Source organism: Rana temporaria, chromosome 4 (genome assembly GCF_905171775.1).
Source record: "Rana temporaria chromosome 4, aRanTem1.1, whole genome shotgun sequence".
Lineage (NCBI taxonomy): Eukaryota > Metazoa > Chordata > Amphibia > Anura > Ranidae > Rana > Rana temporaria.
The window spans coordinates 330,180,832-330,198,696 of NC_053492.1; the positions used below are offsets into that span (position 1 = coordinate 330,180,832).

Genomic DNA, 17,865 nt, shown 5'->3' on the forward strand with positions numbered 1-17,865 from the left:
CTGTGATTGGACACAGCGGGAGCCAATCAGCAGGCACCTGCGATCGCTCAGGACACTAGCAGAAGGTAAAGACAGACTGCCGTTCTGTCAGTAGGGAAGGTATTGATCCTGTGTTCCCACAAAACAGGAACATGGATCAATGCCTTCCCCTAGTAAAAGCACCTCCCCACAGTAACCAAGCACTCCCTAGACACACAGTTGACCCCTGGGTATCATTAGTACAGTGACAGTGCATGTTTTTAGCACTAATCACTGTATTGGTGTCATTGGTCTCCAAAAGTCACTTAGTGTCCGATTTGTCTGCCGCAATGTTGCAGTCTCTCTATAAGTCACTGATCCCTGCCATTACTAGTAAAAATAAATAAATACAGATTCCATAAATATATCGCATAGTTTGTAGACGCTATAACTTTTGTGTAAACCAATCAATATAAACTTATTGGGATTTATTTTACCAAAAATATGTAGCAGAATACGCATTGGCCTAAACCAATAAAAAAAAAAATATATATATATATTTTTTTTTAACAGTATTGGGTATGTTTTATAGCAGAAAGTAAAAATATTTTTTTATTTTTTTTCAAAAATGGGGGCCTTTTTTTTTATAGCGCACAAAATAAAAACCGAATGATGAAATACCACCAAAAGAAAGCTCTATTTGTGGGAAAAAAGGGATATAAATTTTGGCTGGGTACAAGGTCGCACAACCGCGCAATTATCAGTTAAAGCGACACAGTGCTGTATCGCAAAAACCGGCCTGGTCAGGAAGGGGGTAAATTCTTTTGGGGCTGAAGTGGTTAAGGAATATATCCTCAGTCCCTTTCTCTGTCTCAAAAGTGAGACATCAGGGGTCTGATTAGAATCCTGATATTTCACCATAGCCCCCCTCCCCCAAAAATGTTGTGAAAAAATTTGTAAAAGAAAGTGATTAGAAAAATGTAAAAAATAACAAAGAATGTAAAAAAAAAAAAAAAGGCTCATTCACGTGGGCTCTCTGGCCCATAAAGTGTGAATGAGCAGGTTTTTTTGTGCGTTGGGAGCCGCCAGTTACTCTAAGTCAGTGGTTCTCAACGTGGGGGTCGGGACCCCCTCGGGGGTCAAATGATGATTTGCCAGGGGTCACCAAATCCTGGGCTGTTCCTGAAGCCTGCACCACTCTCCCAGCCGCCTTGCGGCTTCTCAGCAGGGCTGTCTCTGGAGCCGGTGGCCACCCAGCTGGGCTGTTCCTGAAGCACACGGCCGCCCTCTCAGCCTCTTCGCAGCCGCCCATTCAATTTACGGCATGGCTGGGGGGCAGAGACTAGAGGTCCGCTGACTGGTGAGGATTATGAGGTGGGAGGGGCTGGAGGAGACCCTATCTCCTGATTTCAGCATAGGTGTCACTGCTACGAGACACCACAAAGTCTGAGACACAGTGAGTAACACTACCTGTGATTATAGTTGCCATTAAAAGTCCCCACTACAGTTCTCAGATCAGCAGATGACCTCGATCAAGAGCACCTAAGTTGGCTGATCAGAACTCCCCCCAGCATTGCTACTGATCCCATCACCCCTCCACCAAGGAGTAAGAGAAGGAATTAAAATAGAATACATGGAAGGAAGCGGAAAAGAGGGGGAGGAAGAAAGAAAAAGGGAGAAAAGAATAAGAGAAAAAACAAGAAAGACGGCTAGAGAGAAGGGTGGGGGGAAAAAACAAGAAATTAGGATAGACCGAGAGATAAAAGGGAAAATGAGGAGAACAAAGAGAGAGTGGTACATCCTAAAATGTACCATAAGGAATTTAATACTGTACGCGTGGAGGGGACTCAGGGAGCGCTACATTTCCGTGGGCTAGGGGCGCAAATTACTTGTCTTGCCGTGGGTGCCGACAACCCATGCTACGAAAATAATTTTACTGTAAGGGGGTCCCCACAACTTGGGAAATTTTATCAAGGGGTCACGGCACTAATAGGTTGAGAACCACTGCTCTAAGTAGATGCAGCGGCTGTATGAACACAGGCAGAGGTCCTAATTTGACAGGAGTGGGTGATGGGTCTGGAATGCACACTATGTTCAAAGCCGTACAGCTCCTTCCACATGCATGTCAAATCAGGACCTGCAGCTGTGTTCATAAAGCCACTGAATCCCCACAGTGCCACATAGCCGGCCTTCACACAGCTCCAACCACATAAATAGAAAAAAAAACACTGAATCACACTGTACATGCCATAGTACCCATGTGAATGAGCCCCAAGACCTCATTCACACGCAGATGCAATGTTATCTTTTAGATTTAGCAGGAACTGTGTAAGTCTTTTGTGTTTGTGTCTGTTAATAATGACTCTAGTCTATTTTTAACAAAAAATATTGTTTTCATATTTTTTGGGGGGGCGGGGGACCTTGTCAGAGGGGCCTGTGATTTCTAACAGCAGCCCTGGGCATATATGTTCAAACCTCTCTGCTCAAAGGGTTTTCTTGTATCATTTAATCCTTCTCAGGTTTACGATAAGTGATTGATCTTGATTGGTTGATGGCACAGAGTGGAGAATGTCTCACCCTCGGAGACTGCTGCTGTCCCCTGCTGCTGTGTCCTCTTTTGGACTCATTTTCATTCCCTCAAATTACCTTTCCTAGTGAAGGACAATTGTGGTCATGGATTATTGGTTTCAGGAGTGACTAGCAAAGTAGCCAGCTTATTTGTAGGTGTGGCCATTTAACGTTCTCTTGTCTAGGGTTAACCTATCTCGATGTGCCGGTAATTCTTTGAATAGTAATACCCCATCTTCTTAGTTCTAGAAAGGTTTTTTTCCCAAAATATTGGAAATATACCCCCTCAGTCCCTTTGTATGACATGTGTCTATCATTTTGAAGAAGAAGGATGTTGTGCTCTAGTTTTTGTACACACAATTAATAAGGCAGTTATCTTCTCTTATGTTTAGGGTACTACTATCTGTGTTACGAAAAGTGTCTATAAGACTATATACTTTTGGATTTGAGATCAAGATTTTCGGGTGCAATGTTACTTGTATATTTTTGGAGGTGGATAACCCTTTGAGCGGAAATGAAACGTAACATCTTAAGTGGTGCACAGAAGAGAAAAAGAGCTGCAGAGGAGAAGGAGAAAATCCACAAACTTCCAAAGCTAACATCTTGGCTGAAATCAGATTCCACATCATCCACTAATACTATCTCTTCAAATGCAGCATCTACTTCCACATCTGCACCTGTATCCACTCCCCCAGTTCCAGCAGATAACCTGGGAGTATCAGTAACTCTTCCTGATGTTAAAGACATCCCAGAAGAGGAATCACCTGAATCTATAATGGTAACAGAGATTTTGACCCAAGAGACAGATCCAGGATTATGGAATTATAAGGATACTACCACAGTGAATTACTGGATTCATGCTGGGCCATCATCATATCAGAATAGTAATAGCGATTTTTCAAATTCATGTCGAATGTATAAAGAAGCTGGAAGTGACAGTAATGTAAAGAAAAGATATGTAACAAAGATTGTGTTTGAGCGAAAACTGCGGAATGGTGAGTGTATAAAACGTGAATGGCTACTATATTCACCATCTCAAGGTCGTTTGTACTGCTTTGTATGTCGCTTACTGTCTGACAAAGAGTCTCCTTTTGCAACATTAGGATTAAATGACTGGAAACATGGTACTGAATCTGTAGCAGAACATAAGAATGGAAATTAACATCAGAAATGCATGAGGGCATATTTGATTCGCCATAAAGAAAGTGGGAGTATAGATTCTTTAATACTTGAACAATATCACTCAGAACAAGAGTATTGGCAGAAAGTACTAACACGTGTAGTTTCTGTGATTCGCTTTCTTGCTGCTAGAGGTTTGCCATTTTGTGGAGAAAATCTAATTATGGGGTCACCAAAAAATGGAAACTATTTAGGTATACTAGAGCTATTGAGTGAATTTCACCCTTTTTTGGAAGAGCGTTTGAGACTCTATGGAAACCGTGGAAAGGGGAATCCATCGTACCTATCAGCAAATATTTGTGAGGAATTTATTGACTTGATGGGACAACAGGTTCTTAGTGTCATTCTTAAAGAAATAAAAGAGTTAAAGTATTACTCAATAAGTGTGGATTCTACTCCAGACATCTCACACATTGATCAACTAACATTTACTGTTCGGTATATTCAAGGGTGTGAGCCTGTGGAACGTTTCATAAAATTCATACCAATATTTTCTCATGGAGCAAAGACTCTAGCAGACACGGTCATAGATTTTCTTAATGGAAATTAAATTCCCTTAGCAAACTGCCGTGGTCAATCATATGACAACGCATCTAACATGGCTGGACGCTATAATGGACTGCAGGCACGGATTCGAGAACTGAATGAGTTTGCCATTTATGTCCCTTGCGCTGGTCATAGCCTGAACTTGGTGGGAGTGAAAGCAGTAGAAAGTTCTCTACAATCTGTGAAATTTTTTGACTTTATTCCGCGTCTATATTCCTTCTTCTCTGTTTCAACACATCGATGGAATATTCTAGTTTCATCCTTAGGAAAAGATATGGTTGTCAAGCACCTGTCTGGAACAAGATGGTCATCACGTTTTAATGCTGTTCATGCTCTATGTGTAGGCTTTGAGAAAATTAAACATGCACTTGAATCTATATCAGCTGATGCTGAACAGGAAGTGAATGCAAGGGGAGAGGCTAAAGGACTATGCAAGAAAATGGAGAGCCTAGAAATGATCTTTTTGGCAATTCTTTGGAATGACATTCTTGAAAGAGTGAACAAAACAAGCTGTGTTTTACAGTCAGAGGATGTGAATATACTTACTGCCATGAATTTTTTACAGTCTCTGAAAAACTACCTTCAGGAAATTAGGGACAAATTTAAAGAATACGAATCAAAAGCCAGGAGTAGGTGTCCTGACTATAGCTATATAAAAAAAAGGGAACAAAAGCGAAGTGTACGTCTTACTAGATATGATGGAGCAGAAGAGGAGGCATATTTCAGTGAAAGTGAAAAATTTAAGATAGAAACATTTCTTCCTGTTTTGGATTCTTTAATCTCTGAATTGATAAAACGTGCAAAAGCATATTCATTGATTGGAAATCAATTCTACTTCTTTGGTGAATTGAAAAGAATCGATTCTGATGAACTGAACAAAAAGTGTGAAAATCTTGCCAATATTTATCACCAGGATCTTGATCATAATGATCTTTTCGATGAATGTGTCCAACTGAAGCACTGTTGGTGTGAGACACTGGGCCTGATTTACTATGCTCTGTGCGCTGCGCTGGTTCATGCGTTAATTAGTACTCCGGGTGGAGGCTTAATCAGGCGCATGAACCAGCGTAGCAGCCGGCGCTTTGAAAGTAATATGTAAAGCCGCGCCGAACTCCCTATAGAAGTCTATGGGAGAAATCAAAAGTGTTCATTTTAAAGGCTAATCTGCTAGTTTTGTCCTAAAAAGTGTTTGGGGACCTCAGTCCTGCCCCAGGGAACATGTATCAATGTTTTTTTTATTTTTTAAAACGGCCGTTTTTTCGGGAGCAGTGAAATTAATAATTCTTAAAGTGAAACAATAAAAGTGAAATATTCCTTTAAATTTCGTACCTAGGGGGGGTGTAATGTCAGCATGTGAAATAGCGCATTTTTCCCGCACTTAGGACTGCCCCTGCACAAAATGACATTCAGAAGGAAAAAAGTCATTTAAAAATTCACACGCGGCTATAATGAATTGTCGGCTCTGACAATTCTAAAGGGATTCATTCATAAAACAAACAAAAAAATGTGTAGGGGTTCCCCCAAATTAAATTACCAGGCCCTTCAGGTCTGGAATGGATATTAAGGGGAACCCCGCCGTAAAAACCAAAAAAAAAAAAGACGTGCGGTTCCCGGAAAATATCCATTCCAGGCCCTTCAGGTCTGGTGTGGATTTCAAGAGGAACTCCACCCCAAATTGAAAAAAAAAATGGCGTGGAGTCCCCCTAAAAATCCACACCAGACCCTTATCCGAGCACGTTGACCTGGCCGGCCGCAGAAAAGAGGGGGGGACAGAGTGCGGCCCCCCCCTCTCCTGAACCGCACCAGGCCACATGCCCTCAACATGGGGAGGATGTCCCCATGTTGATGGGGACAAGGGCCTCATCCCCACAACCCTTGCCCGGTGGTTGTGGGGGTCTGCGGGCGGGGGGCTTATCAGAATCTGGAAGACCCCTTTAACAAAGGGGACCCCTAGATCCTGGCCCCCCTATGTGAAATGGTAATGGGGTACATTGTACCTCTACCATTTCACCCCCAAAAAAATGTCAAAGTGTTAAAAATGACAGTAGCCGGTTTTTGACAAATCTTTTAATAAAATCTTCTTTTCTTCTTTCCTTCGGGTTTCTTCCGCTGCTTCTTTCTTGGGTCTTCTCGTCCACATCTTGCCCGACGTGTTCTTCTATCTTCTCCGTCCGTCCTTCAGCCTTCTGGTCCCGCATCTTGCCCGACGTCTTCTTCTCCGTCCGTCCGCCCGCCAGCCTCCTCGTCCGCATCTTGTGTCTTCTCCGGTCTTCTTCTCAGTCCGCCAGCCTTCTCGTCCCCATCTTTTTCTTCCCCAGACTCAGCGTTTGAATTTGATTTGGCCGCCGTGTTCCCGCTCCTGGGACCCGCCCCCCTCTGACGCCACAAGTAAACTCCTTAGAAGGTCATGTGCGTCAAAGGGGGGCGGGGTCACAGAGCGTCACACAGCGGGGGAATTCAATTTCAATCGCGCCGCCCGGAGAAGAAGATGCCGCAGCTTCCAATTGAAGTTCCCGCCGTGTCACACTCATGTGACCCCGCCCCCCTCTGACGCACATATGCCACACGCGGACTTTCATATGAGTTTACTTGTGGCGTCAGAGGGGGGCGGGTCCCAGGAGCGGGAACACGGCGGCCCAATCAAATGGACAGGAATGGGGGGGGGGAACATGACTGCCAGATTGCTGTCTCTCTCGGGCACCCCCTCTCTCTGGGCTCACATTACTGCCTTCCTCTATCTGTGTTCCATCATCGGAGCCTTCAAAACGCTGCGCATCTTCATGCAGCATGTACCCAACACTGTGTTGAAACAGTTCGGGGGACTCCTCAGGAGGACATGGTGGGACTAGGGAAGGAGTGAGTGATTCCATTGTGCAGAGGGAAGAGGCCTTGGCAGCTGCTTTGCCAGACAAAGTAAGCTCAGCCTGGGTGAGAGAGGATGAGGACGGCTTGGTCATCCACTCTACCAATTTGTCTGCATGTTGAGGCTCGACAGGGCCAGCTCCTGAAAAGAAGGACGAGCGTGTCCAACGGCCAAGTGCTGAAGAGGATGCACCGTGTCCACCACCAGCACTGTTGCCTCTAGATGCAGAGCCTGCTTGCCCTTGTGACTCTCTGCCTCTCTTTGTTGTCCTTCCAGACATTATAATGGCCTGCAGAGGACAAAGTCAGTACACACACCTCGTAGCTTTAGGTGAAAACTGCAGAGGACACGTGCAGTACACACCAAGTGGGTTTAGTTGCAAAGTAATTAGCACACTTGCACTATGCACCAAGTGGGTTTAGTTGCAACGTAATTAGCACACTTGCACTATACACAAAGTGGGTTTAGGTGCAAAGTAATTAGCACACTTGCACTATACAAAAAGTGGGTTTAGGTGCAAAGTAATTAGCACACTTGCACTATACACAAAGTGGGTTTAGGTGCAAAGTAATTAGCACACTTGCACTATACACAAAGTGGGTTTAGGTGCAAAGTAATTAGCACACTTGCACTATAAACCAAGTGGGCTTAGGTGCAAAGAAATTAGCACACTTGCACTATAAACCAAGTGGGTTTAGGTGCAAAGTAATTAGCACACTTGCACTATAAACCAAGTGGGTTTAGGTGGAAAGTAATTAGCGCACTTGCACTATACACAAAGTGGGTTTAGTTGCAAAGTAATTAGCACATTTGCACTATAAACCAAGTGGGTTTAGGTGCAAAGTAATTAGCACACTTGCACTATAAACCAAGTGGGTTTAGGTGTAAAGTAATGAGCACACTTGCACTATAAACCAAATGGGTTTAGGTGCAAAGTAATTAGCACACTTGCACTATAAACCAAGTGGGTTTAGGTGTAAAGTAATGAGCACACTACTATGCACCAAGTGGGTTTAGTTGCAAAGTAATGAGCACACTTGCACTATGCACCAAGTGGGTTTAGTTGCAAAGTAATGAGCACACTTGCACTATGCACCAAGTGGGTTTAGTTGCAAAGTTATGAGCACACTTGCACTATAAACCAAGTGGGTTTTAGGTGCAAAGTAATGAGCACACTTGCACTATGCACCAAGTGGGTTTAGTTGCAAAGTAATGAGCACATTTGCACTATACACAAAGTGTGTTTAGGTGCAAAGTTATGAGCACACTTGCACTTTGCACCAAGTGGGTTTAGGTGCAAAGTAATGAGCACACTTGCACTATGCACCAAGTGGTTTTAGTTGCAACCTAAAATTTTGCGTTCGCGAACGGCGATTGCGAACTTTAAAACGCACAGGGACTCTTTCCGGCCACAATAATGATGGAAAAGTTGTTTCAAGGGGACTAACACCTGGACTGTGGCATGCCGGAGGGGGATCCATGGAAAAACTCCCATGGAAAATTACGTAGTTGTCACAGAGTCCGTTTTTAATCCATAAAGGGCATAAATCACCTATCATTCCTAAATTGTTTGGAATAACGTGCTTTAAAACATCAAGTATGATGTTATATCGATCAGGTAGTGTAAGGCTTAGGGTTAGGGTTACAAATAGGGTTAGGGTTAGGGTAACATATAGCATTAGGGTTAGGGTAGGGTTAGGGTTACAGACAGGGTTAGGGTTACAGATAGGGTTAGGGTTACAGTCTGTAACCCTAACCCTATCTGTAACCCTAACCCTAACCCTATCTGTAACCCTAACCCTAACCCTATCTGTAACCCTAACCCTATCTGTAACCCTAACCCTATCTGTAACCCTAACCCTAACCCTAACCCTATCTGTAACCCTAACCCTACCCTAACCCTATCTGTAACCCTAACCCTGTCTGTAATAGGGTTAGGGTTCACAGTGACAGACCAAACTCTGACAGACCAAACTCCCCGTTTAACGCACCGCAAACACCTGCAAACAGTCCATTTGCACAACCGCAAACTCCCCATTTACACAAGGTTGGATACCAAGCTAGCCATGTCCTGTTCCTTGTCCTCACTGACGTCAATGAACGTTTTGAAGATTGCAGGCGATGGGGGTTTTTCAAAGCCTATGGTCGTGCTGAGGTAGTTCAGTGACAGTTAAGTGACCCAGAAAACAATGATTCTGCAGTGTGGGCCCATTGTTTGCCTAGTAGGCTTTAATGATCACCTTAGATGATCACAAAGAAAATTAATGTTTTTTCTATGCAAAATTATCCAGCCGATCGCTTTTGGTCTGTTCACAATGAAGCAACGACCTTATCATCTGGGGTGTGCCAACATTGCCATTGCCAACACACTCATAGAGGTGGTCGCTTCATTGTGATACGCAAGCCCCTTCACCACAACAAGGTAACGATCACGAAGGGGAATTGACACATGTATGTGCCTTTTTTTTTGGTTTTGTTTTTGCAGCCACAGTGCAGCACCAGAGGCCAGAAAAATTAGGCATGCCTGAAAAAGTAGGTATTGTTGCAGCTGCTGCTGTAGCAGCGGCCAGAAAAATTTATGTTTTGCAGGCAGAAAGTGCACTAAAACATTGAGGCTTGAACCCTAGTTGGTGGCGGATAAGTCACGCAAGTCATCCGGCATGCAGAGATAAAATACAGCAGCGTGTGGACCATTTGTAGCCCAAGGAAGTTCATCTCATCAGGCCTTTAGTCAAATGTATCGCCCACTGTCAGTCCCTTCGGGATCCATGCCTCATTCATCTTAATAAAGGTGAGGTAATCTAGACTTTTTTGACCTAGGCGACTTCTCTTCTCAGTGACAATACCTCCTGCTGCACTGAAGGTCCTTTCTGAAAGGACACTTGAAGCGGGGCAGGCCAGAAGTTCTATCGCAAATTGGGATAGCTCAGGCCACAGGTCAAGTCTGCACACCCAGTAGTCAAGGGGTTCATCGCTCCTCAGAGTGTCGATATCTGCAGTTAAGGCAAGGTAGTCTGCTACCTGTCGGTCGAGTCGTTCTCTGAGGGTGGACCCCGAAGGGCTGTGGCGACGCGTAGGGCTGAAAAAGCTCTGCATGTCCTCCATCAACAACACAACTGTAAAGCGTCCTGTCCTTGCCGGCGTGGTCATGGTTGGAGGATTACTTTCACCTCTTCCACTGTTAGATTCCCGTTGTGCTGTGACATCACCCTTGTATGCTGTGTAAAGCATACTTTTTCATTTATTTTGGAACTGCTGCATCCTTTCCGACTTCAGGTAATTTGGTAACATTTCAGGCACTTTCTGCTTATACCGGGGGTCTAGTAGAGTGGCCACCCAGTACAGGTCGTTCTCCTTCAGCCTTTTTATACGAGGGTCCCTCAACAGGCACGACAGCATGAAAGACCCCATTTGCACAAGGTTGGATGCCGAGCTACTCATGTCCCGTTCTTCGTCCTCACTGATCTCACTGAAGGTCTGTTTTTCCTCCCAGCCACGTACAACACCACGGGTACCAGATATGTGACAACGAGCACCCTGGGATGCCTGCTGTGGTTGGTCTTCCTCCTCCTCAAAGCCACATTCCTCCTCTGACTTCTCTTCCTCACACTCCTCTTCCATCGTTTCTGCAGGTCCAGCAAGTGATGCTGATAAGGCTGTTTGTCACCTCCTCAAAAGGATGCATGAGCCTACAGGCATTGTGCATGAGCGTCCAGTAACGTGGCAAAAAAATTCCCAGCTGCGCAGAGGCTGTCCTAGCACCCCGGTCATACAAATACTCGTTGACGGCTTTTTCTTGTTGGAGCAGGCGGTCGAACATTAGGAGTGTTGAATTCCAACGTGTCAAGCTGTCGCAAATCAAGCGCCTCACTGGCATGTTGTTTCGCCGCTGGATATCTGAAAAGTACGCCATGGCCATGTAGGAACACCTGAAATGGCCACACACCTTCCTGGCCTGCTTGAGGACGTCCTGTAAGTCTGGGCACTTATGCACAAAGCGTTGTACAATCAGATTCATCACATGTGCCATGCACGGCACATGTGTCAACTCGCCCAAATGCAATGCCACCAACAAATTGCTTCCGTTGTCACACACCACTTTGCCGATCTCCAGTTGGTGCGGAGTCAGCCACTGATCCACCTGTGTGTTCAGGGCGGACAGGAGTGCTGGTCCGGTGTGACTGCTGCTTTCAGGCAAGTCAACCCCAAGACGGCGTGTCGTATCCGGGATGTGGAATAACCTCTGGAGAGCTGGGGGGGTGCAGCTGATGTGGAGCAAGACGCAGCAGCAGAAGAGGACTCAGCCGAGGAGGTTATCGAAGAGGATGGAGTAGGAGGAGTAGAGGAGGTGGCAGCAGACCTGCCTGCAAGTCGTGGCGGTGTCACCAACTCCTCTGCAGAGGCACGCATTACATGCTTGTCAGCCGTCAGCAGGTTTACCCAATGTGCAGTGTAGGTGATATACCTGCCCTGACCGTGCTTTGCAGACCAGGTATCAGTGGTCAGATGGACCCTTGCCCCAACACTGTGTGCCAGGGATGCCATGACTTCCTTTTGCACAATAGAGTACAGGTTGGGGATTGCCTTTTGTGAAAAGAAATTTCGGCCGGGTACCTTCCACTGCGGTGTCCCAATAGCTACAAATTTTTTGAAGGCCTCAGACTCCACCAGCTTCTATGGTAAAAGCTGGCGGGCTAAGAGTTCCGACAAGCCAGCTGTCAGACACCGGGCAAGGGGGTGACTCTGTGACATTGGCTTCTTATGCTCAAACATGTCCTTGACAGACACCTGACTGTGGGCAGATGAGCAGGAACTGCTCAAGGTGAGAGACGGAGTGGCGGATGGTTGAGAGGGAGCAAGGAGGACAGCAGTGGTTGACGTGACTGAAGATGCTGCACCAGGAGGAGGATGGTGGATTTGAGCTTGTGTGCTGATTGTACTCTTCATCATGTGTTGATCCCATAGGCGTTTCTGATGTGCGATCATGTGCCTTCACAAGGCAGTTGTACCTAGGTGGGTGTTGGATTTCCCACGACTCAGTTTCTTTTGGCACAGGTTGCAAATGGCATCACTGTTATCAGAGGCAGACACACAAAAAAAATGCCACACTGCTGAGCTTTGCAATGCCGGCATTCTGGGGGTGGCAACAGCATGCGTTGATTGGCGTGCTGTCTGGCTGACCCCGGGTGCCGATACATGCTGTCTGACTGTGCCACTAGCTCCTTGCGACGACCTCCCCCTGCTTCCAACTCATCTCCTCCTCCTCTCTGTCTCCCCATCTGAACTTTCCCCCTCTTCTTCTTCTCTTCGAGCGGGCACCCACGTGACATCCCTGGACACATCGTCATCATCAACCACTTCACTTGTATCTGACAACTCAGCAAAGGAAGCAGCAGCGGGTACATCATCATCACACCATACGCCCATGTGTGTAATGCTGCCTGACTGAGTCATATCCCTTTTATCTACAACCTTTGGCAATAATGGTTGCGCATCACTCATTTCTTCCAACTGATGTGTAAATAACTCCTCTGACAGATCAAGTGAAGCAGTTGTGATGCTAGTGTTGGTGGTGGCGGCATGTGGGCCAGTGGTAACTTGAGAGGTGCGCCGAAGCTGAGCTGGAGGAGGATGGTGTGCAGGGCTGGACTGGGACAGAAATTTGGCCTTGGACTTCATACAGACTGGCCCACTTTGACAGGCGGCCGGACAACTCCCGCACCCCCCCCGGCCACCCAAGCCCCCTTTCCCCCTTTACTAGCCATTCTATTTATTAGAGTAGAACGGCTGGTACTGGTACTCTTATAGGCAGAACCAGTGGGGAAGCTAGACATTATTTCACCCGGGACAAAGAATCAGTTTGGTGCCCCCCCTTATGGGACAAGATTAGGCAGAAGTGAGAAACTCCCAGGCCATAGCTCATGAGTCAGCTGTCATGCTCCTCTGTCGTCCCCCCTGCTCCTCTGCTCCTCCCCCTGCTTCTTTGTTCCCCCCAGGTGAGTGCTGTGGGGAGGGAGAGGAGGTGAGCGCTGCGGGGAGGGAGAGACAGAGGAGCGGAGGGGGGAGGCGGTCTGCTGTCACTGAAGCCGGCCCACTGAGCCATCGGCCCACCGGGAAACTCCCTGTAGTCCCAATGGCCAGTCCATCCCTGATGGTGTGTCAAGGTTATGAGCGGAAGCTGTAGAAGATTGGGTGTCCTGTGTTAGCCAGTCAACTATGTCCTCAGAACTTTTCGAGTTCAGGGTACGTGGCCTCTGAACACTGGGCATTATTCTAGGGCCAAATGGAATCACATCACCACGACCACGACAGCCCCTGTGGGGTGGCCTGCCTCTGCCAGTCATTTTTTTTTATTTGTTTAGTTGTACTATGCGTGCAAGCTACTGTGACACCAGATATGAGTGGCACTGTGCACTGGCAGAAGTTGGCAGAGTAGACGCTGTAGGCCTGACACACGCCTGCAGACAACTAACTGCTATTCTATTGCAGTCAAAATTGTGTTTTTTCTTTTTAAATTTAATATACTATGCCACCAGATATATGAGCGGTGGCACTGGGCAAGTGGGCACAGTTTACACTATGAGCCTGACACACGCTGGCAACTGACTACTATTCTATTGCAGTACATTGTTGGGGGGTTTTAAATGTTATGTACTGTGCCACCAAGATAGATGAGTGGTGGGTGGCACTGGGCACAGTGTACGCTGTACCCCTGACACACGCTGGCAGCCAGGCAACTGACTACTATTATATTGCAGTAATACATTTTATTTGTTTTAAATGTTATCGACTGTGCCACCAAGATAGATGAGTGATGGGTGGCACTGGGCACAGTGTACGCTGTACCCTGACACAAGCTCGCAGCCAGGCAACTGACTACTATTATATTGCAGTAATAATTTTTTTTTTTTAAATGTTATCTACTGTGCCACCAAGATAAATGAGTGGTGGGTGGCACTGGGCACAGTGTACGCTGTGATCCTGACACACACACACGCTGCCTTCCTAGCAGGCAACTGCAATTAGATTACAGAGAAAGAAAAAAGCTGACTGATATACTAGCCCTAAAAAGGGCTTTTTGGGGTTACTAGCCCTAAAAAGGGCTTTTTGGGGTGCTGTCCTTACAGCAGAGATCAGATGAGTCTTTCAGGACTGGAGTGGACACTGAAAACACTAGTCTAGCTAAAGCTTTTCCTATCAATTCAGCAGCAGCAACACTATCCCTCCTCTCACTAAGAATGCAGGTTCCGAATGAATCTAAAATGGATACTGCCCTAGAGGTGGGAGGGTCAGGGATGGAGGGTATGCTGCTGATTGGCTGGAATGTGTCTGCTGACTGTGAGATAGAGGGTCAAAGTTTGCTCAATGATAATTAATAGGAGGCGGATCGAACAGCGCATATGTTCGCGCGCAACGGCGAACGCGCAAAAATCGCTGCGAATTATTCTCCGGGGGAACAGTTCTGTACATCTCTATACAGCAAGTGGGTTTAGGTGCACTGAGCACACGGGCAATACAACACGTGAGAACACTGCAGCTAGCACAATCAACTGCCTGACAGATTAGGAAGAACTAATCTAACTAAACTATACTGGCGCATATTTATGCTGGCGTAGCATATCTAATATACGCTACGCCGACGCAGCGCAGAGAGGCAAGCACTGGATTCACAAAGCACTTGCTCCCACTCGCTCTTAAAGATACGCTGGGTTTCCTCGGCGTAAGCCGGCATAGGTAGAAGTGGGCGTGAGCCATGCTAATGAGGCGTGACCCCATGCAAATGATGGGCCAAGCGTCATAGAAGTACTTAAAATGAACGCCTGTCGCAATTAGTTACGCCGTTTACGTTAGAGATACGCCGGCGTAAAGATAAAGCTGGTCTCTAGGTGGCGCATCCCATGCAAAGTATGGACGTCGGAACAAGCGTATCTTTTTACATTGTTTGCGTAAGTCGTACGCGAATAGGGCTGTGCGTAAATTACATTCACGTCACAGGCATTGAGCCGACGTATCTTTGGGCGTAAATACAACGTGACACTGAGCATGCGCGCGCATGCGCCATTCATTCGGTGATGCATCTACATGGGGTCAAGCCTCATTTAAATACAACACGCCCCCTACAGCCTACTTTGAATTACACACGCTTACACCGGCCCATTTACGCTACGCCGTTGTAACTTAGGAGACAAGTGCTTTGTGAATACAGCACTTGCCTCTCTAAGTTGCGGTGGCGTAGCGTAAATACGGTACGCTACGCCCGCGCAACGTAGATCGGCCGTACCTGAATCTAGGCCTGTAAATGTAACTGACTAGCCTGCCTGCTTTATCTATCTAGAAAAAAAGACAATCTCTCTCTCTCTCTCTGTCTGAACTGGAACAAGCCCGGAACACACTACACGAGGCCGCCTTGTAGGCGGCCTTTTATAGTGTGGGGCGTGTGCTACAGCCCTGAGCCATAATTGGCCAAAGCCACCCTGGCTTTGGCCAATTAGGGCTCTCTTTACTGATGTCACTGTGATTGGCCAAGCATGCGGGACATACAGCATGCTTGGCCAATCATCAGCGCGCAATGCCGCAGTGAATTATGGGCCGTAGCGCGTCACTCGAATTTGCCACAAAATACCCGTTTTGTTCGTATTTCGACGAACGATCGAATATACGATGTTCGAGTCGAACATACGTTTGACTCGAACACGAAGCTCATCCCTAACTGGAAGCAAGCGGAACGTCGATTCAATGTCTGATTTTGCCATAAGCGCCCCTTGCCCATAGCGCCTAACCCACCTGACCACTGCGTCAAATGAAGTATAGGACACAGTGCACGCATCGGGGTCAATGAAATCGTTGACAGAACCCCCTTTGGGAAAGATAAGTGGTGAATGAGGCGGGAATGGTTCGGTTCCTTCTTAGGCACCACCCCCAAGGGAGACACCACCAGGTCCGGCAAAGGTTGGACCGCGAACGGCCCCCCATGCGACGTAGCGCCACCTCTTTATTTTTATTTTTTTTAAATTCTTTATTTTGTTAACAGCAATCCTAACAACATTAAGCACTAATACACAGTCACATGTCAATATTTCAAATTACAGTTTACATCCACTTCTCTGATTATTACATTCTTTACACCTATCCTCTTTACCACTGGTTATCCCTTAATTCTGAACAGCTCAACTATCACTCTATATTATTAGCACAAAAACATTTTACCTTCTGTCCGACTGAGCCCCCCCCATTCTCAGCCACACCCTTCTTATCCTATGCTGTTTAAATATAAATAAAAACAAAAGCAGAGAGAAAAGAAAAAAAAAAAAAAAAAAAAAAAAAAAAAAAAAAACAACAAGCAAAAAACAAACAAAAAAAAAACCCCCCCCCCCTCCCCCTGAGGTCCGGTCCCCCCTCCCCCCCTTGCACCCCCTTATGGATTCTGTTTCTTATATTCCTCATATGGTGACCATACTTCCTGATATTTCCCTTCCTGTTCTTTTAATATCATAGTCAGGTTTTCCATTTGTTGAATCTCCGTTATTCTCCCTATCCATTGCATTTTTGTTGGAGCTACTGTACTTTTCCAAAGACTCGGGATGCATGCTTTTGCTGCCGTAAGTAAATGTCTCACCAAAGAATTTTTGTATTTTTCATTGGATAACGGGATGTCATGCAAAAGGAACACTGACGGTTTTTCTACAAGAGCCACATCTGTAATTTTTTTTACTGTTTCAGCCACCATCTTCCAAAAATCTCGCACTCCAGAACACTCCCAAAAAATATGTAAAATGGTACCTTCTGCATTTTGACACCGCCAGCATTGATTAGACACTTGAGGAAACATCTTATTCAATACTGCCGGAGTTCTATACCACCTGGTTAAGATCTTGTACCCTCCCTCCTGATATTTAGTTGCCATCGAGGCTTTATGGGTAAATAGCAGTATTTTCTTTTTCTGTAGCTCCGAGAAAGTCATTCCTAGGTCCCTCTCCCATGCTTTTAAAAAAGCCAATTCTTGTGGAGCTCCTAGATCTACCACCATCGCGTACATAGCAGAAAGTAAGTGCCTCATAGGCTCTCCCTTTAAACATATCTTTTCAAAGTCAGATAACATTCGTAATTCTGCCATATGTTGCGTGGCTACCCGTATATATGCTTTGAGTTGTATTAACCTGAAACTGTCCAAGTTTTCCGAGAACTCATTTTCGATCTCCTCCCGAGTCATTACATAATTATTCCTTGAAAAATGAACCATCCTACTAATTCCCCTCTGCCTTACCTCTTTGAACCGTTGGTCTACCAATCCTGGCTCAAAACTTGGTGTCCCCAAAATTGGGGTCATAGGACTTGGGTGTACCGACATCTTTGTTTTCTTGAATACTTTTTTACTGACCTGGATTGTAGCTCCTATCGTGGGATGTCCCTTCACCTCCTTTGGTATCACCCCCTCCTCTATCCACACTATTCCCTCCAAGGGTATATCAGTTATATTTTGCTCCATCTGTATCCATGGTTTTTCCTTATCCGCTATACACCATTCTACCACTCTCATTAAATGTGCTGCTACATAGTAGCTTTCCGGGTCCGGAAGTCCCACCCCTCCTCTTTCTTTGGGTAGAGACAGCACCATTCTGCGTACTCTCGGGGTTTTCCCTGCCCAGATAAATCTCACAAACCTAGAACTGATATCTCTCAAAAATCCGGCCGGTAACTTAATGGGTAGAGTCTGGAATAGGTATAACAATCTGGGCATCACATTCATTTTA

The 17,865-nt window shown here is 45.9% G+C and overlaps 1 pseudogene; it reads left to right on the forward strand.

Annotated features, from left to right (window-relative positions):
• Positions 1-3,040: 3,040 nt before the first annotated feature.
• On the forward strand, positions 3,041-16,170 carry LOC120935739 (annotated as a pseudogene).
• The last annotated feature ends 1,695 nt before the right edge of the window (positions 16,171-17,865 follow it).